The 25216-nt window shown below is 39.6% G+C and overlaps 1 protein-coding gene and 1 non-coding gene across 2 annotated transcripts in view; both read right to left on the bottom strand.

Annotated features, from left to right (window-relative positions):
• The window catches only part of NFE2L2 (NFE2 like bZIP transcription factor 2), a 162154-nt gene that overhangs the window by 111271 nt on the left and 25667 nt on the right, over positions 1-25216 (bottom strand). Inside the window, exon 2 of the mRNA XM_032755300.2 lies at positions 74-175. The gene's annotated coding sequence lies outside the window, so the exon portion shown is untranslated. The remainder of the gene's footprint in view (positions 1-73; positions 176-25216) is intronic.
• LOC116809939 (small nucleolar RNA U13) lies at positions 5750-5853 on the bottom strand. The gene has a single exon (XR_004370099.1). It is a non-coding gene; the product is annotated as a small nucleolar RNA U13 (small nucleolar RNA).

The following is a 25216-nucleotide window of genomic DNA, read 5'->3' as shown; positions in this document are numbered from 1 at the left end:
TATTAGGACAGTTGTGAATGATGAAGCAGAGATAGTTCACTTTCATCTGGTACAGACAAGAATATAGCTTTACCTTCTTGCCACAGGATTACATCACCTTTCGGACCCTGGGTCAAAATGAAGTCAGCAGAAAGCTTCTTATTTCCTCATCTCACATGATATCAGATTATTCATCCTATACAGGTGGGGACAAAAGAGTAGAAAGCAATAAATACCTTGGATACCTTGAAAAAAATACATGAGCGCTCGAGTGGGAATTTTTCAAGGGTCCAGTGGTATACAGAACATGTTTGGCTATAATTCTAAAGTGAGAGATAAACTGTTGTACCTGAGCTCCTTACCAATATGAAGAGGTACTATTTTGGTGGACCTCTTTGGATTTTAGAGGCTTGCTACTAGGTCCCAGTGGAACACCTAACCCTGAGACGCCAAGTGACTTTGCATTGTAATTGCCTATTAGGATCCAGGTGTTAATTCAGGCTCATAACTCACCAGGCCTAGATAGTCCTGAGGATGAGTGAGTTTAGTGAGCACGTTGCTTGTATTCTCCTGCTACTTACGTCTGTCACACTGCTGTCCCTCCCTAGCTTACGTGTGAGTGTCTCATGGGGTATTCACTATGTCCAATTGATTTGAGAGGAAAAAGTTAAAATCCTGGTTTATAGATCCTTTTTTCTTGGCTTGAAGTCGGTTGCTTTAGCATTTACAGCTCACTCCAAGACCCAGAAAGATCAGGGGAAACGACAATCCTTGGCCGGGCATAGTGGTTCATGCCTGTAATCTCAGCATTTTGGGAGGCTAAGATGAGAGGACTGCTTGAGGCCAGGAGTTTGAGACCAGCCTGGTTAAAATAGCGAGACCCTATCTCAATTTATTAAAAAAAAAAAAGAAAAAGAAAGAAAGGGGCAATCCTCAAAATGGGCAGAAATTGAAATAATATGTATCTCATTGTTCAGTTTGCCTGGAATTAGCAGTGGCTAATAGTTTGGTAACTTGACCAGTGACTTGGAAGGGTTAAGATTGGTCACAAGGAAGTCTGAGTAAAAAGTATGTGAAAGGACCTCTAGAAATGGGCCAGAAGGTGTGAACATTATACCTGATATTATCATTGAAAAGGAAAGTAGATATGATCAAATTATCTAGTTATTATGTTTAAAATTTTAATTAGCTCTGGAACTTACACTGAAGATTAATATATACATCCAATAAACTTGATCCCGCAGTGGTTGAATCTGCCAGCGTGTGTGTGTGTATGTGTGTATGTATGTGTGTGCATGAAAAATTCCACCTAAATCCTTCCTCACTCTCACTCTTCCCATAAAAACCCTTACGTTCCCCAGAGTATGGTTTAAAAGCCACTGAACTAGTTCAATCTCATTTTAGAGAATAAGAAAATATCCAAAAAATTGACTTGATCTGTCTCAGGCCATATAGTGTCTACCAGAATAAAGGCTCAAATCCTCCTCTTAAACTGGTGCTCTCTCGAAAATAGCACGTGACTTCTGTAATTGAGAATAAATTCAATATAATGGCAACTCCACTCTTCCCTATTATCTAATCCATTACTCATCATGACAGAAAAGTATCACCATTTTCCATTCTTCAAAGCATGGAAAACTGAATGGCAGGATAGATGCTTGAATGAAAAAAGATTAAATATTAGAATGCATATTTGTAATTTCCATCATATTACCTTTCTCCCTTAGACTTGGAGTGGCCTTCCATCTGTAAGTGGCCAATAGTGTAAAGGACATTGTATTCATTGTTAAATTAAGGGACAGGCAGCTTAAATCTTTCAAAGATGTCTCCAGTTGTGACTCGTATCTAAGGTTGCACTATCTAATATAGTAGTCACTAGTCACATGTGGTGATCAAGTTGAAATCTGGCTAGTATGAATTAAGATATGCTGTAAGTCTTCAAAATCTGGTGTAAATTTACCAGATTTTGTATATATAGGTATATATACACCAGATACATATCTATATATATAAAAAATATATAGACATGTATCTGGGGTATATTTAGAAGACTTAGTATGAAAAGACAATGTCCAAGTGGTCATTCAGTAGTACCAATTCTACCTTTCAAATGTCTCTTGAATCCTTCCATTTCCCGACAATTTTCAGCGTAACTTTCCTAGGTGATTCTCTCATCAATCTTGCCTTGGACACCTGTAATAACCTTTATGTAATTAGGTTTCCAGCACAAGCACCTATTAAGCTGTTTTCATTTTTCCCTCATTTTATTGAAGCTCCAAATTGCCACCAGAATTATTTATCTAAACATATCCTTCTTCTGCTTGAAAACTTGCCAAATGGACGCCCATTACCTGCAGGATAAAGTCTAAACTTCACATAACATTTAAGGCCCTATATATTCTAATCTCAGTTTACCTTTCCAAACTTAATCTCCTGCCTCTCTTACCACACCCTAGACCCTGAACATCCAAGTTTTTTTTAATTACATAATCAAAAAAACATGAACATTCCAAATTTTTAAAAGTTGATAATAGTGAGGGAATTGAAAAGATTTGTATACAATAAAATGAACATGCCTCAAATATAAATCTATTACTTGTGGAAAATTTATTCTATGCATTTCCTTTTGTCAATGAAGTGGGAATTCTTTTGAAAGCAAGTGATAGAAACCTAATCTGAATTTCTTTGGCAAAAATGAGAAATTATTGGCTTATGGGTTCCAAAGAAGGGTTAAAAAGCCAAACCAAGAGATAAGCAGAACTATAGTTCTACCTCAGAAACCCCATTGCCATCAGAATTCCCTTTGACAACTGGCTTGGCCCGTCTCTGCATATCAGCTTCATCTGAGACAGAATCTGCCCGAATCAGAAAACATGATTACCAACAGCTCTTTTGGTCAGTGTCCTTTAAGAACCATGTGGCTGTCTCTCTTTCTTCATTCCAGTCTGAAAAATCCAGAGGAAGGCCTCTTATTGTACTGGCTTAGATCAGGTGTGCCTATCCCTGATTTATCAGGTGTTGCCAGGAAAGTAGGATCATGTAAACACAGAAAATTTCTGGCTGTAGCCATGTGGATGGTGGTGGGAGATGGGGATATTACTCCTTAGGAAAGAGTGCTGTTAGTGAAGGCAATAGCACAGATATCTGCCAGAGAAAGTAATTCTTAAGAATTTTAGTGGAATTAAATCAGAAGAGCTGAAAGTTATATAATTAATTATATTTAAATTATATATTTAATTATATTTAACTTCACTTATAATTACTAATTGATCCAGGTCTGCTAGCACTGTAGCTGGCCCCACCACAGTAGATTTTTAGACTTGTTTGGCCTACAAGTTTATACTCATAATTTGCTTATTCAAATTTTTTGTTAGTTTTGTTTTAGGTATCTAATTATATTTGTTCTAAACACTAATAATTTTGTTTCCTAATAGTCATAACTCATATTTCTATTTTGTTGTTTATTTTACTTGCCAGAACTTCCAGAATTATAGAAAATAATCATTTGTGTTATTGTAAAGTTTATGTGTGTGTGTGTGTTTATGTATATAAAGACTAGTAGTGTAAGGAAGCAGGAAAAGGGTATCTCCATTAAGTGACTATTTACATTTCTATTGGAGCTAGAATGGAACTTAAAGATAGCAGGGTTTATAACAAGCCAGTATGCAGAGGATGGTATTCCTAGTTTTTGAAACAGGCCAGGTGTGGTGACTCACGCCTGTAATCCCAGCACTTTCGGGGGCCAAGGCAGTAAGATCACTTGAGGCCAGGAGGTCAAGACCAGCCTGGGCAATGGGGTGAAACCCCATCTCTACAAAAAATTAGCCAGGCGTGGTGGTGCATGCCTGTAGTCCCAGCTACTGGGAGGCTGAGGTGGAGCCCAGGAAGTCGAGGCTGCAGTGAACCGTGTTCACATTGCTGCACTCTAGCCTGGGTGACAGAGCAGAGACACCGTCACAAACAAAACAAAACAAAACATTGAAACAATGTTGGGTTGTTAAACAACATATAGGTTGGCGAACTACTGCTGCCCTGAGATATTACCTTTCCCACCCCTCATCCTTATGGTCCAATAACTAAAGGGTTAGATCATAGCAGGAGGCTGTCCATTCTGATTGGTTTTAACTAATTGTTTTAATATTTTGATTATCAGTGATATTAGAACATAGTAATTTGACTGTATACCCCTAGTGGAAAATACTACCTTGGGATACAAAAAAAAAACTGCAAAAAAATCTTAAATTATCTTTAATGACCAAATTATCAGAAAGAGAAAGAGAGATTACAAGCTGCCTCTAGCTCACTGAGCTCCAGTGGAAGGAGAAGGAGGTGAGAAAGATTTCTATACTATGGCCCACAAATCCATCAGTGGTAAAGCATTCAGGAAGTCACTGGATACAAAAGTCACCTGCAAGAGTTCACCCTCTACTGGAGTGCTGAAGAAACTTCATCATCGAGGTACTGCTGCACTGGTACTGTGGTACTCTATAAAATTAAATATTATCAGAAGTCCATAAGCTTCTGATTTGCAAACTTCCCTTCCAGCACCTGGTGCAAGAAATTTCTCAGAACTTCAAAACAGATCTGTGCTTCCAGAGCACAGCTGTTGGTGCTTTGTGGAGGCAAGGGAGGCCTATTTGGCTGGCCTTTTTGAAGACAACAACCTATGTGTCCTCTATGCCAAATGTGTAACAATTATGGCAAAAGACATCCAGCTAGCACACCACATACGTGAAGAACATGCTTAAGAATTCACTGTACTGGAAAACATTTCATTCTTCTCTCTCTCTCTTCTTCCTGACACTGGTAGTTGCGAATGTTAGATTTTTTTTTCCCATGAGGTCAAATGGTACCTACATACAATGATTACAAGTGGAAAAACAGAAGACAGAAATCAGGTATTGGCAATTTCTCCATATTCATTTGTGTATGAATTTTTAATATAAGTGCAGGGACACAGGTTTGATTATATGAATGTATCAAATTTTCACATGTATGATAAAAATATGCACAACTATTGTGTATCAGTAACAAATTTAAAAAATGCAAGGACGCAAAGCATTAATGCAAGTCAAAATGTTTCAGTGAACAAGTTTCAGCAGTTCAACTTTTTTTTTTTTTTTGAGACGGAGTTTCTCGTCACCCAGGCTGGAGTGCAATGGCGTGATCTGGGCTCACTGCAACCTCCACCTCCTGGGTTCAAGTGATTCTCCTGCCTCAGCCTCCCAAGTAGCTGGGATTACAGGCACCCGCCACCACACCCGGCTAATTTTCATATTTTTTAGTAGAGACAGGGTTTCACCATGTTGGCCAGGCTGGTCACCAACTCCTGACCTCAGGCAATCTGCCTGCCTCAGCCTCCCAAAATGCTGGGATTACAGGCGTGAGCCACTGCACCTGGCCAGCAGTTCAACTTTTTAACAATATAAATAAACCTGTTAAAATTTTCTGGACAATGCCAGCATTTGGACTTTTTAAAAACAGGCAAATTTCTTATTGATGGCAACTAAATAATGTTGGTAGCATTTGATAATACGGTCGATTCTGTGCATTCACTGTACTTTTCTGAGTTGTCCTACAGGCAAGTACAGGTTTTTAATGTTGTCTGTCTTCTGTGCTATTCTTGTAAGTTTGCTATTAAAATATATTAAGCTATTTTTTTAAAAGGAGAAAATGAAAGAAACACAAACATTGGATATTTTATGATATTAAGGAATTCTTGTTAATTTTTGAGGTATGCTAATAGTATTGTATTATTATTATTTTTTCATGTCAGATGGGTAATGTGCTGACATCATAACAAGGTTCAACAGTGGCACATCTCACACATGCATGTGAACACCCAATCATCACGCTCATGAACTACAAAAGGATCAGGATTATGTTTTTTAAAGTTCTTTCCCTTTCATAATAAATACTAAAATATTTACAGATCAAATAATATAGCTGGACTGCTTCACAAGAACCAATTGGGTGCTGAGGTAAAGAGAAAAGTGAATGGGTATAGATGAAATAAGAGTGGTTATGAAGTGACAATTTTTGTGGCTGTGGGATTGGTCACTGAATTAGTCTCTCTATTCTTGTGTATGATAAAAATTTTCCATTATAGGCCTGCTGTGGTGACTCATGCCTGTAATCTCAGCACTTTGGGAAACTGAGGTGGGCAGATGGCTTGAGCCCAGGAGTTCTAGACCAGCCTGGACAACATAGCAAAACTCTGTCGCTACAAAAAATAGCCATGATCATATCACTGCACTCCAGCCTGAGTGACAGAGTGATATCATTCCTCAAAAAAAAAAAAAAAAAAAAAAATCCATTATAAAAAGTCAACAAAAAAGTTACATTTATTTACTATCACTCCTGCAGGTCACATAACTAAATTCCCTAACTTTATGATAGGAAAAATTTGAGTAAAGAATTCCCCCAGGACTCTTCACAAAAAAGCACTTTGGAAAGAAGCACTTGCTTTTTAGAAAAAAAGCAAGGACTTTGGAATCTCACTTACTATACCAGCTATGTGACCTGTGGCAAATTACTTAACTTCTTCAAATAACATTTGAGTTATCTGTATAATGAGGCTAATAGCATTTATCATGACGGGTTTTGTGAGAACTAAAGGAAATAGCACCTGTAAAGGGCCTAGCACAGTGAGCAGAGAGTAGATGCTCAGTAGGTGGCAACTGTCACTATTATAAAGTGTCTAAGATCATATAGCTTGTAGTAGTACAGTCAGATTTAAAGCACAGGTTTCCTGATGCACAATTCTGCCATATTTGGTTATTTCTTTTGAATAACAAGCTTTTAATAAGTACCAGCTGAACTGAAGAAAACAGAGAAACAGCTGAATGGAAATTAATTAACAACTGATAAGAAGATTTGTTTCCCTAGATATGATATGATATCATATCTTCAATAATGGCATCAATCCTGTTTCTCATTGACAGTCATGGCCTGACTGTATGCTTCCCATCACAACATTTGGTTCCATGAGGGTTGGTTTAATAAAAGGAATTTGCTTTAGGAGGGTTTCTATTTTTAAATCTGTAACAAGAGGCCCCATATGCAGCATAACTACCTATAGATGATAATCTGACTTGACCAAGGTCACCCTGCTAGATAGAGGCAGAAATGGGTTTAGAACCTATATTTCCAGGTCTATATATTTGCTTTCAGTAAATATGCTATTTTTAATTATTTATTTTTGAGACAGGGTAGAGAGCAGAGTGCAGTTGCATGATCCTAGCTCACTGCTTCTCAACCACCTGGGCTTAAGCAATTCTCCTTGCCTCAGCCTCCTGAATAGCTAGTACTATAGGTATGGGCCACTGTGCCTGGCTAATTTTTAAATTTTTTTTTTTTGTAGAGACATGGCCTCACTATGTTGCCCAGGCTGGTACTGAACACTTGGCCTCAAACAATCCTCTTGCACTGGCTTCCCAAAGTGCTGGGATTACAGCTGTGAACCACAGCGCCTGGGCTGAATATATTATTTTTAGATGTTTACACATTAGGAAAAATAATTTCCACTATAAAGCATACAATGTATGGTACTGTCTTTCTAAGAATCATCAATAAGGAATGTTCCATTTATCATCACATGGACCATTGCTTTTTCTTCTTTCTTTTTTTTTTCTTCTGAGACATCAGTCTCAGCAGACGCCCTTTGCCAGATGCTCCTGGCACTCTGAACTTCTTATTATCTGATTTGAGGAAGAGCTGCAGGGCTTTAAACAATGTATTTATTGGAATTATTCTCTTTGTTCTCTACTTACATAAGGCTCCTCAGTTCTTTCTTCTTTCTCAGTAATTTTGGAAACCTTTCATAGGAAGGGAAAAGAGAATAGGATGTCTTTATTCTCTGTACTTCTTGGTGGAAGTGAGGGAGAATATATGATGGAATTGATGAATGGAAACGATAAAACTAAAGGACTTTACCCCAGTCACTCTGCTACTATACTAATGAAAAATTTAATTGTGTTTAATAAACACCTAACATTGTGCTAGATTTTAGATGCTGAGAATACACAGGTGATTCAGACATTTTATCAGGTCAGTGTACCTGCCCTCAGACAGCACAGAGTTTAGTAGGTTGGGTAGATGGGTATCAAAACAACTATAATAAAAAGCTAGAAAATATAACTGTTAAACAGAGGTGAAAGTGAAATGCTTTAGCAAGAAGACAGAAGTTCTGACAAGAACAGACAGGCTTTCAGAGAGAAAGTGGAGTGTGGTTGGGGCCACGAGGGATCTTAACTTTAGCAGACTGAGAATCAGAATTTAAGACTTGTTACTCCAAGACTGTTGGTGGTTACAGCATATGAAGGAAATTGGAAAGGACAGGGTGTATTCAGAGAACACTGGTGTGGCTCCAACTGCCAGAGGCAATTCCACTTGAGGGTTCTTTCTTGCCTTTTCAAAACAAAATGTAAAAACACAGAGGATAAAAATAATCAAACCAAACCAAAGTTAAAAGAATAACAAGGCTGGGCGCGGTGGCTCACGCTTGTAATCCCAGCACTTTGGGAGGCCGAGGCGGGCGGATCACGAGTCAGGAGATCGAGACCACGGTGAAACCCCGTCTCTACTAAAAATACAAAAAATTAGCCGGGCGTGGTGGCGGGCGCCTGTAGTCCCAGCTACTCGGAGAGGCTGAGGCAGGAGAATGGCGTGAACCCGGGAGGCGAAGCTTGCAGTGAGCCGAGATTGCGCCACTGCACTCCAGCCTGGGCGACAGAGCGAGACTCCGTTTCAAAAAAATAAAAATAAAAATAACAAAACGATATGGAACAGGCCAGGTTCTTTCTGTTCCAGAACCCACGTGTCAAGGAAGAGGCCATATGTATCTCTACAACATGAATGTTGTTATCCATTCATCAAATATTTAATGAACCCCATTGTGTGCTGGGCATTGGGATAAATGCTGTGGACAAAGCAGTGAACAAGACAGCCGTAGCGTCTGAGTTCACAAAGTCTATATTCTGACTAGGGACACAGTGTTTAAACAGCAACTAATTACATAACTACAACTATAATAGGCAGTGTAAAGAAGTGAAGATGCTAGGGGAACAGCTAACAGTCTGGAGTATTAGGAATTCTTCTTTGAAGAAGTCACATTTGAACTGAGTGCTAAAGGAAGAGTGAGGGCAGGAGCTGGAGTTAGGGGTTGAGGGCAGGGGAAGAGTGTTCAGGGTAGCACCACCAGTGTGGGTGGCCAATGAAGAGTGAGAAAGCTAAGCGGGTGGGTGAAAGCCTCTTTGTGCATGGCCTTGTAGGCCCCATTCATGATTTGGGTCATTACCCTCACACGCCAGGAAGCAACATAGTTTTGAAAGGTCAGTTTGAGTGCAAAATGGAGAAAGGATCAAAGAGAGAAAAGAATAGATGGCAAAGACCAGTCAGAAGGCTACTGGGACCTGCCTGGAATCCAGGCAAAGAAATGAGGGTGACTTGTATTAGGGTGGAGACACTGGGGATGGAGAGAGTCAGGAAGAAAGTTTGGGAGGAGGAGGGCAAGTGCTGAAGAGAAAGTCTGGCTTGACAGATCACCTAGGTGGTGTGTGTGTGAGTGTGTGCGTGTGTGTGTGTGAGACAAGATCAGCTGGGGTGGTGTGTGTGTGTGAGAGAGAGAGACAAGATCAGCTGTGGTGGTTGTGTGTGTGTGTGTGTGTGTGTGTGTGTGTGTGTGAGACAAGATCAGCTGGGGTGGTGTGTGGGTGTGTGCGTTTGTTCCATAGCCGTGAGAGGAATCAGAGTATCTCTAAGCAGGGACCAGATTTTACTCTAACAAATCTGCACCACTTTTAGTTGTATTCTCTTTTCCATTACACTAGAATCCCACACTCTCAAACCAAGCCCAAAGTCAGACCAGAACGTCAAGAATCAGTCATCTTTTCTTAATCCCCATATACTGAAACTGTGCAGGATTTGGCTTGTGGGGTCACACCCTAAGCATTCCTCAATCCTTTCCCAGAACCTTGTGCAAAACTTTAAACAGAGGGAACAGACAAGGATACTAGGAAGACAAAAAAGAAAAGACGAAACCTGTAATCAGCTAGAAAGAAAAGGATGATAAGTAAATATGGGTTAGCTGTACTGAGTTAAAGAAATATATTGGCTAGGCACAGTGGCTCGTGCCTGTAATCCTAGAACTATGGGAGGTCGAGGTGGGCAGATCACCTGAGGTGAGGAGTTTGAGATCAGCCTGGCCAACATGGTAAAACCCTGTCTCTACTAAAAATACAAAAATTAGCTATGTGTGGCTGCATGCACCTGTAGTCCCAGCTACTTGGGAGTCTGAGGCAGGAGAATTGCTTGAACCCAGGAGGCGGAGGTTGCAGTGAGCCGAGATTGCACCACTGCATGCCAGCCTGGGTGACATGACAGAACAAGACTCCATCAAGAAAGAAAGAAAGAAAAGAAAGAAAAAGAAAAAGAAAAAGAAAGAAAGAAAGAAAGAGAAAGAAAGAAAGAAAAGAAAGAAATATATTGGTACAAGTTCCCAGGCCTTCCTATTTTGGGTGGAGATGAAATAAACCTTTAGAGAGAATCTTAGCTGCAACTATGTTTGAGGCCCTTATCTGCTGGAGGAACAACAACTTAGTAGTGCTAAGGCTTGGACATTGTAGTCACTTAGTAAATATTTGTTGAAGTGAAGCATAATAAAGGTTCTGAGGGTTACATACACTCAGTGAAAATTATTTAGCGTCCCCAACTTCTATCATTTCATTACAAAAAGGAGAAGGAAATAGGGAGCAGATAGGGTTTGGCTGCTGTTGTGGAAACAGGAACTTCGTGTCATATGAAGTAAGCTCTGGGACAGGAATTTTAGTAATAACGGGTTGACGCTTGGCAAGTCTGCACCTTTGTTTTCTCACTTAAAGTAAGGAGATTGTATAAGATGGAGATTTTTTAAGTGCAACTTTTGGTCTAATATAGTATGGAAAGCAAGGTCCAAAAGCTTATACTGTATAGATTTGAGTGGGAAAAAAAGCAAGCAAGCCATTTACTGAAGGCAACAGGGAGCCTTCTCTGCTACATTTCAAAGAATCTTATTAAACTGAGATAGGATCCAAATGTGGATTCCTTTCTCTGGGCTCCCGGCTAGGAATTGATTGCCACCACCTGTTTTTGTTCATGCTATCATCTGTTATTGTCTAAAACAAATATTCTCCCTTCACTACAGTCCTCAGTTTCTCAACAACTTTCCTAACAATTCAGGAAACCAAGCACTCTTGCCAAGGACATGGGTTCACGTAAGTTTCTTCAACCCCAGCCTCCTAGGAGCCTCCCCCAGGGCAGCCAAGTCTCAGGCTTCTTTTCCAGGCACCCCAGTCTTCTATAACAAGGGGAATTTTTTTTTTTAACCATAGAAATAAATATACCTTTATAACTTAAATTTTTTTCCTATAGGTTACTGGGGTACAGGTGGTATTTGGTTACATGAGTAAGTTCTTTAGTGGTGATTTGTGAGATTTTGGTGCACCCATCACCTGAGCAGTATACACTGCACCCTGTTTGTAGTCTTTTATCCCTTGCCCCCTCCCGCCCTTACCCCCAAGTCCCTAAAGCCCACTGTATCATTCTTATGCCTTTGTGTCCTCATAGCTTAGCTCCCACATATCAGTGAGAACATACGATGTTTGGTTTTCCCTTCCTGAGTTACTTCATTTAGAATAATAGTCTTCAGTCTCATCCAGGTCATTGCAAATGCCATTAATTTATTCCTTTTCATGGCTGAGCAGTATTCCATCATATATATTAGATATACATGACATATATGATTTTATCTATCTATCTATCTATCTATCTATCTATCTATCTATCTATCTATCTATCTATCTATCTATCAACAGTTTCTTTTTTTTTTTTTTTTTTTGAGATGGAGTCTTGCTCTTGTCGCCCAGGCTGGAGTGCAGTGGTGCAATCTCAGCTTGCTTACTGCAAACTCTGCCTCCCAGGTTCAAGCGATTCTCCTGCCTCAGCCTCCTGAGTTGCTGTGATTACAAGCACCCGCCACCATGCCTGGCTAATTTTTGTACTTTTAGGAGAGACAGGGTTTTGCCATGTTGGCCAGGCTGGTCTCAAACTCCTGACCTCAGGTGATCGGCCCACCTCGGCCTCCCAAAGTGCTGGGATTACAGGCATAAGCCAGTGTGCCCAGCCTATATCACAGTTTCTTTATGCACTCGTTGATTTATGGGCATCTGGGTTGGCTCCACGATTTTGCGACTGCAAATTGTGTTGCTATAAACATGCATGTCCATGTTCTTTTTCGAATAATGACTTCTTTTCCTCTGGGTAGATACCCAGTAGTGGGATTGCTGGATCAAATTTTAGTTCTACTTTTAGCTCTTTAAGGAATCTCCACACTGTTTTCCATACAGGATGTACTAGTTTACATTCCTACCAGCAGTGTAGAAGTGTTCCCTGATCACTGCATCCATACCAACATTTACTGTTTTTTGATTTTTTGATTATCACCATTCTTGGAGGAGTAAGGTGGTATTGCATTGTGGTTTTGATTTGCATTTCCCTGATCATTAGTGATGTTGAGTATTTTTTCATATGTTTGTTCACCGTTTGTATATCTTCTTTTGAGAATCGTCTATTCATATCCTTAGCGCACTTTTTGATGGGATTGTTTGTTTTTTCTTACTGATTTGTTTGAGTTCATTGTAGATTCTGGATATTAGTCCTTTGTCAGATGTATACATTGTGAAGATTTTCTCCCACTCTGTGGGTTGTCTGTTTACTCTGCTGACTGTTCCTTTTGCTGTGCAAAAGCTCTTTAGTTTAATTAAGTCACAACTATTTATCTTTGTTTTTATTGCATTTGCTTTTGGGTTCTTGGTCATGAAATCCTTGCCTAAGCCAATGTCTAGAGGGTTTTTCCAATGTTATCTTCTAGAATTTTTACAGTTTCAGGTCCTAGATTTAAGTCCTTAATCCATCTTGAGTTGATTTTTGTATAAGGTGAGCGATGAGGTTCCACTTTTATTCTCCTACATGTGGCTAGCCAATTATCACAGCACCATTTGTTGAAAAGGGTGTCCTTTCCCCACTTTATGTTTTTGTTTGCTTTGTCAAAGATCAGTTGCCTGTAAGTATTTGAGTTTATTTCTGGGTTCTATATTGTGTTCCACTGGTCTATGAAAAAAAATTTTTTTTGATATATTGTCTTACTCTGTCAGGCTGGAGTGCAGTGGTGCAATCTTGGCTCATTGCAGCCTTAACCTGTCAGGCGCAGGTGATCCTCCCACCTCAGCCTCCTGAGTAGCTGGGACCACAGGCATGTGCCATGAAGCCTGGCTAATTTTTTTTTTTTTTTTTTGGAGAGACAGGGTTTCATCATGTTGCCCAGGCTGGTCTCAAACTGCTGTACTCAAGTGATCCATCCATCTCGGTCTCCCAAAGTGCTGGGATTATAGGTGTTAGCCACCATGTCCAGCCCATAACTTTTATTTGTCTCCACATAGCAATGAAGGTAGGTATGAGGAGGCTGGCCAGGGATCTTCTGCATATCTGCTCTTGCAAATGGTGGCCTCTGCAGCTAGTGGAGCTCACCAGGATTTGGGCTAGGAGTAATAGTTAACCAAGGCCCTGGAAATCACAACCATTCTAAAAGGGGCATGGACAATGGTTGGACTCCTTTAGTGTTTCAATCGGGGCAGAAATTAAGGGTCAATGGTAACACATCTCATCATAAACTTCTTTATTTGAAACACTGATGGGAAGCTTTCTCTCATCTTTTCTTCTTTTTTTCTTTTCTTTCTTTTTTTTTTTAATAGAAAGATATCAGAAAAGTCAGCAAGCATAATCCCAAGGAAGGATTTTTGACAAAGAGCCTTTAGATAAAAACATATTTATCAAAAAACAAATTTTTCAGTCAAGGGCCTTTAGACACTGTATCATTTTCTTTCCTTATAACAGATATTCAGACTACTTCTTGGAAGGGCCCCAAATGCCTTGCTTAAGAACAATGGACAAAATGATGAGTTCATGTCCTTTGTAGGGACATGGATGAAATTGGAAAACATCATTCTCAGTAAACTATCGCAAGGACAGAAAACCAAACACCGCATGTTCTCACTCATAGGTGGGAATTGAACAATGAGAACTCATGGACACAGGAAGGGGAACATCACACTCCGGGGACTGTTGTGGGGTTGGGGAGGGGGAGGGACAGCATTAGGAGATATACCTAATGCTAAATGACGAGTTAATGGGTGCAGGAAATCAACATGGCACATGGATACATATGTAACAAACCTGCACATTGTGCACATGTACCCTAAAACCTAAAGTATAAAAAAAAAAAAAAAAGAACACACTTTCTGCAAAAAAAAAAAAAAAAAAAAAAGAACAATGGACAAAAGTCTCCTAATTCCATTAGTCAGAAAACATTGTGGTTTCAGGAGTTTTTGCTTATAGGGCATTTTGTAGAAGTATCCTCGACAGGGGTTGACATGGAAACCTGTGTTTCTCCAATAGGGTTTCCATGGCAATTCTATAGATTTTCTCATTTGTTAATAGCAATAGGCTTGGTCTTGATAACTAATATAATTATAATAGGCCTGAGATTAAAAAGATGAGTCACTCTACTTGGATGGGGTTCCCTTGTCAGGGTCAGAATAGTATATTTGGCACCAACCAGCCTCTGCACAGAATCATCTAGAACTGTGTTAACTAATATGATGTCCATTATCCACATATAGCTATTTATATTTAAATTAATTAAAGCTAATAAAAATTAAAAATTCAGTTTCTGACTTTCAAGTGCCATATTTCTAGTGCACATGGGGCTAGTGGTTACCCACTGGACAGTGCAGTTATAGGACATTTCTATCATCATAGAAGTTCTGCTGGACAGCATTGATGTAGAAGAATCATTTATCTGTAAATGTATCAATTACTCATTCAATTAGTAATTCATTTAAATTGAGATACCTTCCTTAAATTTTTTCAGCCTCACTATAAACCAGAAACAAAGCAAGGCCAGACACGGTAATACCTGTAATCCCAGCACTTCGGGAGGCCAAGGCAGATGGATCCCTTGAGCCCAGGAGTTTGAGACCAGCCTGGGCAACATGGTGAAACTCCATCACTACAAAAAATATAAAAATTAGCTGGGCATGGTGGCATATGTCTGTGGTCCTAACTACTCAAGCAAGATCGCTTGAGCTCAGGAGGCAGAGGTTGCAGAGAGCTGATAACATGCCACTGTGCTCGGCGCTCCAGCCTGGGCATCAGAGCAAGATACTGTCGAAGGAAAAAAGAAAAGAAAAGAAAAGAAAAGAGAGAAGAGAAAGCAAACAATCCCAGCACCCAATCCTTAAAAGGATTCTTGGCTATTACATTTCATTCAGGGCTTGTAGTAACTGGAGGTAGTGTTTTCGTAACTTGTTAAAAACTATGTTCAAATGTAGCTCCAAGTAGAGGGAGGGAGAGGTCCTTATTAGTGGTGTTTGGGGAAAGGCCCATATTAAAGACATAATCCTCATTGTTCCAGAATTTGAAAATACTCTTGGACAAAGGCTCCCCATATCTCGTATGAATTTAGGGAACCTAAGAAAGTCCTCTGTCTTACCCCCAAATCCATCTTCTCCACCTACTCATCGTGACACATAAAATTCTCACATATGAATGGGAGCTAAGTAGTCTGTGTACACATGAACTTAGAGTGTGGAATAGAGAATGGAAACTCAGAAGGGTGGGAGGGGAAGGGAAGAAGGATGAGAAATTACCTAATGGGTACATTGTAACATTATTCCAGTGAGGGTTCCACTAAAAGTCCAGACCTCACCAGGAGGTAGTGTACCCATATTAGCAAAACTTCACTTGTACCCCTTAAATTTATACAAATAATTAAAAAGTAAATTTATATAAATGGAAAACAATTCCCTCAATAGGGAGAAAAAACTTTTATTAGAAAAGTAGATATAAAACTTTAACACAAATATCCTTGGGAGAAACACTCAGATATTTAGAAACACTTATATATTTACTAAGCTGTAAATATCTACCACTTTCCAATAGGTTTTCACAGATGGAAGAGAAAGTTCAAAGTTGCTGACTTTCTGGATTGAAATGGAACTGATTGGGGAGAGAAGGATCAGAAGGAGAAAGATTTGGAGTAAGGGTAGATTTTTACTGCCCAACTTTGCCAAAGCTTAGCCTTTGGTATTTAGGGACTATAAAGTGACAATTTAATTGACAGAACAACCATCTCTGGTTTCCATTTGCTTTGAAAGTGGGGTCCCCCCAGACCCTGAACAAATTCACTAATTACTCTCAGCATGAGAATGATCAACAATGGTCTAGGCATTTGACTTTTGGTGACAATAAATTACAGAATTTCAGAGTCTGAGGAACTTTGGTAGCATTTTGTCCACTTCACTAGGCCAAGAATTTGAAAATTATCTTCTTCTAAACTTCAGGGTCTATTTCAGGGATATCATAAAATTTTACCTAAATTTTCATTTCTAAATTGCAAAACCTACTAGATTAGATTAGAAGCTTCCTGCCCATCATCCTTAGTCTCCAGCAAAGGGCAAAATACCTTACAATGTTTGTGCATCTGCTGAGCTGCAGTCTCCTATTCTAGAGATAAAGAAAATGAATCCTAGAAAAGGAAAATGTTTTTCCCAAGGTCATGGAGTGAGGTAACAGTAAGACAGTACTAGGACCGAGTCTTCTGTGTGTTCTTTCCACAGCACTGTGCTGATTTCTCACAACTGTTTTCTTTCTTCGAATACTTAGTTGTGGAGGCTGGTACAGCTTCCCACAGTTCAGTTGGGTGCAATTGTTTCTGTCTCTTTTATTTTAGTGTTTTTAATTCATTTACTGTCTAGCAGTGCTGAAAGCATCAAATGGGAGTATTTTCTTGTACTAGGCAAAGATAGTGTAGTATTAAAGAAAAATTACTAGGAAGAAATACAGCAAAATATTATCAGCATATCTCTTGGGTAGTAGAATTACAATATAAATTCAGATCATATATTTAAATAATTTTAAAAATAAAAAATTTTTAAATTTAAAATTTTTTAATTTTAAATTTAAAAATTTTAAAAAATGGTTAATTTTACTAATAATTAATATAAATATTTTATTTTCTTTTTAATCTTTTTGTATGCTCCATTTTTTCTAAAATGATAATTAATTTTAAATATTTTATTAATTTTTCTCATGAATTGCTTTATAATCAGAAGAGAACATTCTATGTAATATATGTATGATATAATATTACAATATATATATGATCTCCTTCTCCTATTGTATTGTTTGAAAGGATCCTAACTTCATTTACATAGAGCGAAGCAGTGGGCTCCCATTAAAAAGGGTGAAGGACACTTTAATTATCTTACAGATATTTGGACAGTCAAGGAGGACATTTATTTGTGCCACTCCTTTTCCTGTATTTTCAGCTGAAAGAGCAGACTGTTGTCTGAAATGATTGCTGGCCTTGCAGCTGAAACCAGCTCAGTCCCCTTTTATTCTCAGGCTCTCTGTCTTTTGGCTCTCTGTAAATGTGCAGCCTTTTTTCATTCTCACCAACCTACTGATTTCCATACATATCATACACATATATATTTTTTTAATTCTAATTAATTAATTAATTAATTAGAGATAGGGTCTGGCTCTGTTGCCCAGGCTGGAGTGCAGTGCCACAATCTTGGCTCACTGCAAACTCTGCCTCCTGGGCTCAAATCATCCTCCCATTTCAGCCTCCTGAGTAGCTGGCACTATAGGCGTGCACCACCATGCCTGACTAATTTTTGTATTTTTTGTAGATATGAGATTTTGCCATTTGCCCATGCTGGTCTCAAACTACACATATATCTTTTTTTGGAAAAAATCCTTACTTATCCACGTAATTCAAGAGAACAAAAAAGTATAAACTATTAATCTTAGGGGTAGATTTTGTATTTCACTTAGCAGGTAAAATATTATTGAGTTAATTTCCTTAACATTGCACCTCACCCTTCTAAAACACATAAAAAGGAGTATAAGCCTAGGCTTTTGTACACTAGAAAGAAAAATAAATTAAAAATGATCCTCAGAAACTATTAATGATGTGTGTGTGTGTGTGTGTGTGTGTCAGAGAGATACAGAGAAAAGACAGAAATTTACTCTTCTGTGGGTCAGCCTAGATATGTTTTAAGGTGTCTAAGGTGTTTTTCTGCATTCATTAAAAAAATTCTAATGAAATCCCATAAAATTTAAATTCTGTCTTTTTCAAAAGACAGAAAATATAGAAAATTTGAATCTCTCAATTATCATCTCACGTATTTATGTTTCTTTCCCCTTTCAGCTTCCTTCTCCTTTTCTGAACCCCAACCACCCTCACCATACCAGTTCCCTGATGCTACTAATCAAAATAAAAAATCTGAAAACAGCATCTGTTTTGCTACTTTTCAGCTATGCCTAGATATTAACCATTAACCCATTTATGCTGGAGGTTGCAATTTTTTTTTGTGTGTGAAAAATCAGAACTTGGCGATGATCTTGAGCAGTAGGATATAAATAACTCCCACAAGCTTAGCATTCCAATAATGGAACACTAGGCATACATATTAAGAGTCTAAGAAGCTGTGCCAATTTGCTACTGACATTTTTCTACTTAATAGTGTAGATAATATATATTGTAAAAACATACACATTTTACCCAAGGGACTTAGTAAAATAAAGCTATTTCATTTGGATTTTTAAAAAATGCAGCCATACATATTTTCTGCCAAAGCTATCTCTCATGCAAAACCTTGGCTCACCAAGCCAGATATGTCCTTCCTCGTTACATTTTTTTTTTTTTTTTTTTGCCATAAAAACTGCTTTCTTCAGTTTCTTATTCTCCGGGGCCATGTGTGAAGGTCAGAACATATCCAAGACATAATGGAATAGATTATCCAGTTCAGCCAATGATTTCAATGTTTTTTTATGGAAAAATACCTTCTGGAACCACATCTTAGTAACTCAAATAAAGGAGGTGTCAGAACAAAGGCAGCCAGTGAAGGAGGCCCTTCCTTTCTTGTTTTCTCTTTTTCTTGCTCCCCTTTGCCCCTTGCTCTCCATCTGCAATTTTTTTTTTTTTTTTGAAACAGGGTCTCACTCTGTCACCCAGGCTGGAGTGCAGTGGCATGATCATGGCTCACTGAAGCTTTGATCTCCCAGGCTCAGGTGATCCTCTTACCTCAGCCTCCCAGGTAGCTAGGATCACAGGTGTGCCCCACCACACCTGGCTAATTTTTTTTGTACAGATGAGGTCTTACTATGTTGCTCAAGCTGCTCTTCAACTCCTCAGCTCAAGCAATCCACTTGCCTCAGCCTCCCAAAGTGGTGGGACTACAGGTGTAAGCCATTGCACCTAGCCTGAGTTCTTTTAGGCAGTGTTGAAATTGTATCACTGTATCCTTATTTCGTTATGATGAGTGGTATTGATAAATAAGGTCTAGGTTCATGTGTAGGTGCAAATGTAGATAAAGGATGTGGCACCTAACCATCAATTCTTTATACACTTAGCAGATGTGGCTGAGGTGCCTTTTGCCTAGTCTTACTTCCAGGGGTTAATTCCTAAAGTATTCTTTGGTTGCCTTCTCATTGAATTTTAGCTGTAAGCCTAGGATTTAACTAGACACAAAGATACACAGGGTTTAGAATTTACTGCAAAACAGTACATGAATTTTCTTTTACAAAACTGTTACTTTTGGGTTTCTTTACATTTAAAATAGATTTTGGGGCCCCGCGCTGTGGCTCACGTCTGTAATCCTAGCACTTTGGGGGCTGAGGTGGGGAGTTGCTTGAGTGCGGGAGTTCAAGATCAGCCTGGGTAACATAGTGAAACCTGTCTTTACGAAAAAATACAAAAATTAGCTGGGCATGGTGGTGTGCACCTGTGGTCCCAGCTACTTGGGAGGCTGAGGTGGGAGAATTGCTTGATCTTGGGAGGTTGAGTCTGCAGTGAGCTGTGATTGCACCACTACACTCCATCCTGGCTGACAGAGCAAGACCCTGTCTCAAAGGAAAAAAAAGATTTTGGGGGCAAAGAGGGACATGAGAGATAATGTCTCTGGGAGTGGGAGAGCACTGTACAATAAAGTACATTGAAGGCAGCAGAAAGGTTAAAAAAAAAAAAAAAGTGAGAAGTTAGCATTCATTTCCCAGGGCCTTGCCCAGTCATCTTGACCTTGCCATTGAGCCCAGAATACTTTTGTTATAGTCTTCTGTAAGGCTGGATCCAGCAAGCTTGTAAAAAGAAAAATAAAGTTAAACTTTGTTTTTGCAATTCCTCCAAGTAGCACCTCCCTTCCTTAATCTTAAATCCTTCATAAGTTTCTTCTGCAATCTCCTAACCACTCCTAAGGGCTACCTACATCAGTAACCCTCTACCGACTTCATGCCCTAAAGCATCCCAGGCTTTTCTTCCTCTTCTATCTTGATTTCATTGCCAGAGAACTCTGCCCTGGTGCCTAGTGGTACCCTTGTATCTGCCCTTATCTGTGATGAGACTGCGAGATAGGTTTATGATATCTTTACTCCCGCTGCATGCCAGCAACTTTGTGTGTGAAGCTTGAACTACTACCTGTAGGTGGTAACTTCCAAATCTAAACATTTCTGTGTTACAACTGTAGGCATCTCAAAATCAATGTCTGAAAACTGAACTTATTGTTTCCCCTGCAAACATGCTCTTCCTTTTCTGCTGTTAATTCATTTCTCAGTAGATCAGGCTTGAAAACTGCTCAAATTTTACACTAGTAAAAGTTTAAATGTCATCCATATCCTCAGATTTCTCTAATTTCCTATCAGAATGAATCCCTCTCCATCCACTGTACCCTGGCAGTACTTTGCTTTTATCTATAGTAGAGCATCTGGGATCAATCATCTTGTATATATTGGTAGTCATTTCTAAGGATGTATATGCTTCTTTGCAAAACTCTGCAAGTCTCAATCTATCTTTTCCCAGCCTTCCTAACTAGATCCTGGCATAGCAGATGGGGGTGGCAGGGGCGGGGTGTCACAAACTATAGAAATTGAAGCCTCTACTGGAGTATATGCTTCAATGTTGGCTAGGTTCTCAAGTATGTCTTTACTTAGCACACACTCTCATTCTCCTCTGCAACTATTCCAATCGTGACTGTTCCGTTCCTCAGACATCCTTCCCTTGCCACCTCCCTGCCTCACTCTCAGCAAATAGTCTTGCTTCCTTCTTCAATTACTTCAATCAGAAAAATTGATAACAGCAAGGAAGAGCTTCTTTCTAAGAAAGTACCCACTAGCCAAGAAATCTTTCTTTACCTGACTTGTAACTTGACTCCATTAGACCTACTGCTCTTTCTTCATCTGTAGAATTGGGATGATATTAGTGCCTACCCTAAAGTATTACTGTAAGGATTAAATGGGACAACCTATGTGTTGAGTGGAATACTGTGCACTAATTCAAGAGGAGGACTCCACTTCTTCCCATTGCACCTTGACACAGGAGTTTACCAAGGAAAACATAACCCTTTACATAGTGAAGGGTTATGTTACATAGACAGTGAAGAGACAGTGCAAGAGCAACTGCAACAGTGTGCCTCAGTCCCCCGTGGCTAGCCCATCTCTCCCAGCAGAACAATGTGCCTATGTGCACTCCTTCCACCTATCACACAGGCAGGGCTCATCCTTCTCCCGTGTGGAGTCTGAAATATTGAAAGCCTGGGATGCGTCTGAGGGCCACTGAGATACACACGTCAGCAGAGGCCAGGAATATTCATGGAGTCTGCAACAGGGAAAGGTACTCCTACACAAGGTGATAAGCCCAGCACAGGCTGCGTAGGCTGTTCATCTCTTGGTTAGGAAGTGTTCCAGGCTCAAGCCCATCCTTATGTGGCTGAACGGGGATCCAGAGACTGCACGAGACTGCCTTTCTCAACACTCTGCAAACCACTTAGCACAGTGCCTGGCACAGAGCAGGTCCTCATAAACATGAATTAATGATATTACTAATAACTTTCTCTCTCCTACCTTTTTTTCTTTGTTCCTGCCCAGTAGAAAAGGTCACCCTCTTTCTGTGGCTAATTCCACCTCACTGTGATTTACCTCCCCTCCTCGCTGTCTTTTCAGTTACTGAGTCTAATTAGGCACCCTTCCCTCAAATTCCTGTCTTAACCTTTCCTCTCTATTTGGCTCTTTCCCCTTAGAATACAACAAGGAGTTTCAAATCTCCTCATTGCCAAATAACCCTCCTTCAACACCGCATCTCTCTCTGTCCCTTCCCATGTTATTCCCATCCTTGCATAGCCACATTTCTCAGAAGGCCAGTCTATACTTATTACTCTCACTTCCTCACAGCCTCAGTCCACTGCAAGCCCCTCCCTCCCAATGCTCCCCTGATAACACTCCCACCAATGTCTCTGATAACCCCTTGATCGTTAAATCCAGTGGACATGCCAATTTTTCATCTGGGGCTCTGATGTTTCTGGCCAAACCCTCCTTGAAATTCTCTCCTCTCCCTCTGATCCTGGTTTTCTGATTTGTTTTGGATTTCTTTCTACATCCCTGGCCAGTTCATCTTAGCCTCCATCATGGGCCACTCTTTTTCCATTCCACCCTTAAATGTTGATACTCTTCTCATCCTTGGCTGTGGCTGGCCCCTCTGTTCTTTTCCCTTAGTTCCTCAGTGACTTCACCCATCCAGAAGGTTTCAAGTCCTACTTTTCTCCTGATGGTTAGGAAATTTATATTTCATACCCTGGGTTTCCCACAGGTTTCTACTGCAGGACTCCTCTTAGGCATTACTATGCTAATGGGCTTTGTGGCTCTTTGGGAGAGGGAGTGACAGTGATCAGAGTTTCTCACATTTATTTGACCAAAAAACTTTTTTTTTCCTTGGGGAATCTTACAGGACTAGCACTCTGGGAAACACACCTTGGATAACGATGTTCTAGTCCTATTTCCAGTCTGATTTCAAGTGCCTTCCCTGGGTGCCCTGAAGCACCCGTGCATACTTCTATCTAGTCCTCACCATGATGTACATGTCTGATTCCCCCACAATATCCTTGAAGGCAGGACATACATCTTCGTATCTATTGCCTGGCACAATGTCTTGCATACAGAGGTTGCCTGAAAAATGTCTGATGAGTGAATGGATAAAGGAATGAATGGTAACCTACCTTTTCCGGGCACAGATCAGAATATTCTACTACAGTGAAAGTAGTCCAAATTGGGTAGGACTTGAATCTGAGGATTGATGTTGAACACCTTGTGTTAGGTGTTATAGTAACTGCAAAGAAATACGAGACAAACTCTTTTTCCTCAAGGCAGACAAAATGAACTTAAATGAAACTATCTGACAATGTTTAAATGTTAAGCTGTATGGATATAATCGTAAATACTATGGGTACTCTCAGTTTGTAGAGGTCACTGAGGTCTGTGGTAGTTAGATTGGCTAGAGAATATTATAAATGGTGCTTTAGTAAGGTTATTTTGACAGGAATGTATGCAAGAGTAATTCAAAATGGGGAGCCTAGAGAAGGCTAGATTGTCCAGGAGTGAGGAGATATGATCTGGCATAGGCTATGGCTGTGGAATTAGCAAGGAAAAGGAGATTCTGCTTCTGGCAAAACTTGGTAATAGTTGGAATAGATGTGAAAGCATAGGAGACAAGTCAAGGAAGGCTTTCAGGTCTCTTTCTGAGAACTTCACTCTGTCTACAATGCTGTTGCCAATTCAAGCTAAATGTCAAAGACAAAGCTATCTTCTCATCCCAACCATATACTTGCTTCTTCTACTTTACTATTTGTTTAATGTTTAATTATAATTTTGAATTCTTATTCTTTTATCCAGGGAATTAGCAAGCCCATAAACCTTGGTCACTCATTTCAATTTCAGCTTCCGTGTATAGATACACTGAATTTATATGTGTAAATGTGAGTGTTTGTGTGTGTAATAAACTTCCTGGGTCTGTTAAAAAGGATCCATTTTGTCCAGTTGGCTAAACTCACCTTATGGCTAGTACAAGAAGTTTTTATTACATAGATTTAGCTTAGTATCATCTTCAAATGTTATAAGAATGTGCTCCCATTACCTTCAGTTGGGACCTTAAAAAAAGGCAATGAATAACTTAAGCTTCAGACTGGACACAGTGGCTCATGCCTATAATCCCAGTGCTTTGGGAGGCCAAAGTGGGAGGACTGCTTGAGTCCAGGAGTTTGAGATCAGCCTGGGCAACATAGTAAGATCCTGTTTCAATAAAAATAAAGGCAAAAAATTAGCCAGGCATGGTGGCACACACCTGTGGTCCTAGCTACTCAGGAGGCTGAAGTGGGAGGATCACTTGAGCACAGGAGTTCAAGGTTACAGTAAGCTATGATTGATTATCCCACTGCACTCCAGCCTGGGTGACAGAGCAAGACCACGTGTTTAAAAAAATATTTAATTTAAGCCTCAGGCTAATCACTCACTTTAGGTCACCATTCACAGAATGATTTATCAATGATCATTGTCCTTTGAGTGCTAGCCTTGGTGATTCATGTCTTGAGCACTTGCTCTATAGGACCTTATCATTTAAGCTAATGTATCCCAAAAGTATAGAAACAGGTACTGGGGAAAAATCATCCTGTGGGTGAACACATTGTATTACACAAGCTTACGCAGAATTTTTAGAGCCTTTAATAAGCTAACGGGCAATGTGACTTTTCAAGGGGGCAAGGTTAGAGTGGGAAGTGCTTCCCAAATTCATTTAACAGCAGAACCATAGAAACATGCCCTATCCCTAGAAGTGCAAGCATCCTACAGAAATTACAATGGAAAACCTCGATCTAGCTAAATTTCTGAAGTGGCAGATTCTTGTGATCCACATTCTTCTTTTCTCCCCAAGAGAAAAGTGCAGAAAGTTCAGCATATTCCACAGGTCTCTGGGAAATGCCCATTTGCTGTTTGAGGTTGGACCAACTTTCAATAGAGTACCAGAGCTAGATGTACAATTACTAAACAAGAGTCTTTAGTTCTAGGATAGAATGAAGGAATACTGACTTGTAATGTAAAGCGTTCTTCCTACTATATTACACTTGGTTTCTTGGGTGTATGTGTGTGTGTGTGTGTGTGTATAGTATTTTACAACTATTATCTTGAACTTTAAAAACATTTTTAATATTCAATTTCCCATTTATCACTTTAGATACTTACACTTTAGCATAAGGCTAAAGCCAAAAGCTTTGCCTAAACCAATAAACAATTATTATCACAGGCTGAGAAGAGGAACGTG

Source organism: Hylobates moloch, unplaced genomic scaffold (assembly GCF_009828535.3).
Source record: "Hylobates moloch isolate HMO894 unplaced genomic scaffold, HMol_V3 SCAFFOLD_1, whole genome shotgun sequence".
In the NCBI taxonomy this organism is placed as follows: domain Eukaryota; kingdom Metazoa; phylum Chordata; class Mammalia; order Primates; family Hylobatidae; genus Hylobates; species Hylobates moloch.
This window is presented reverse-complemented; position numbering and strand designations above follow the sequence as displayed.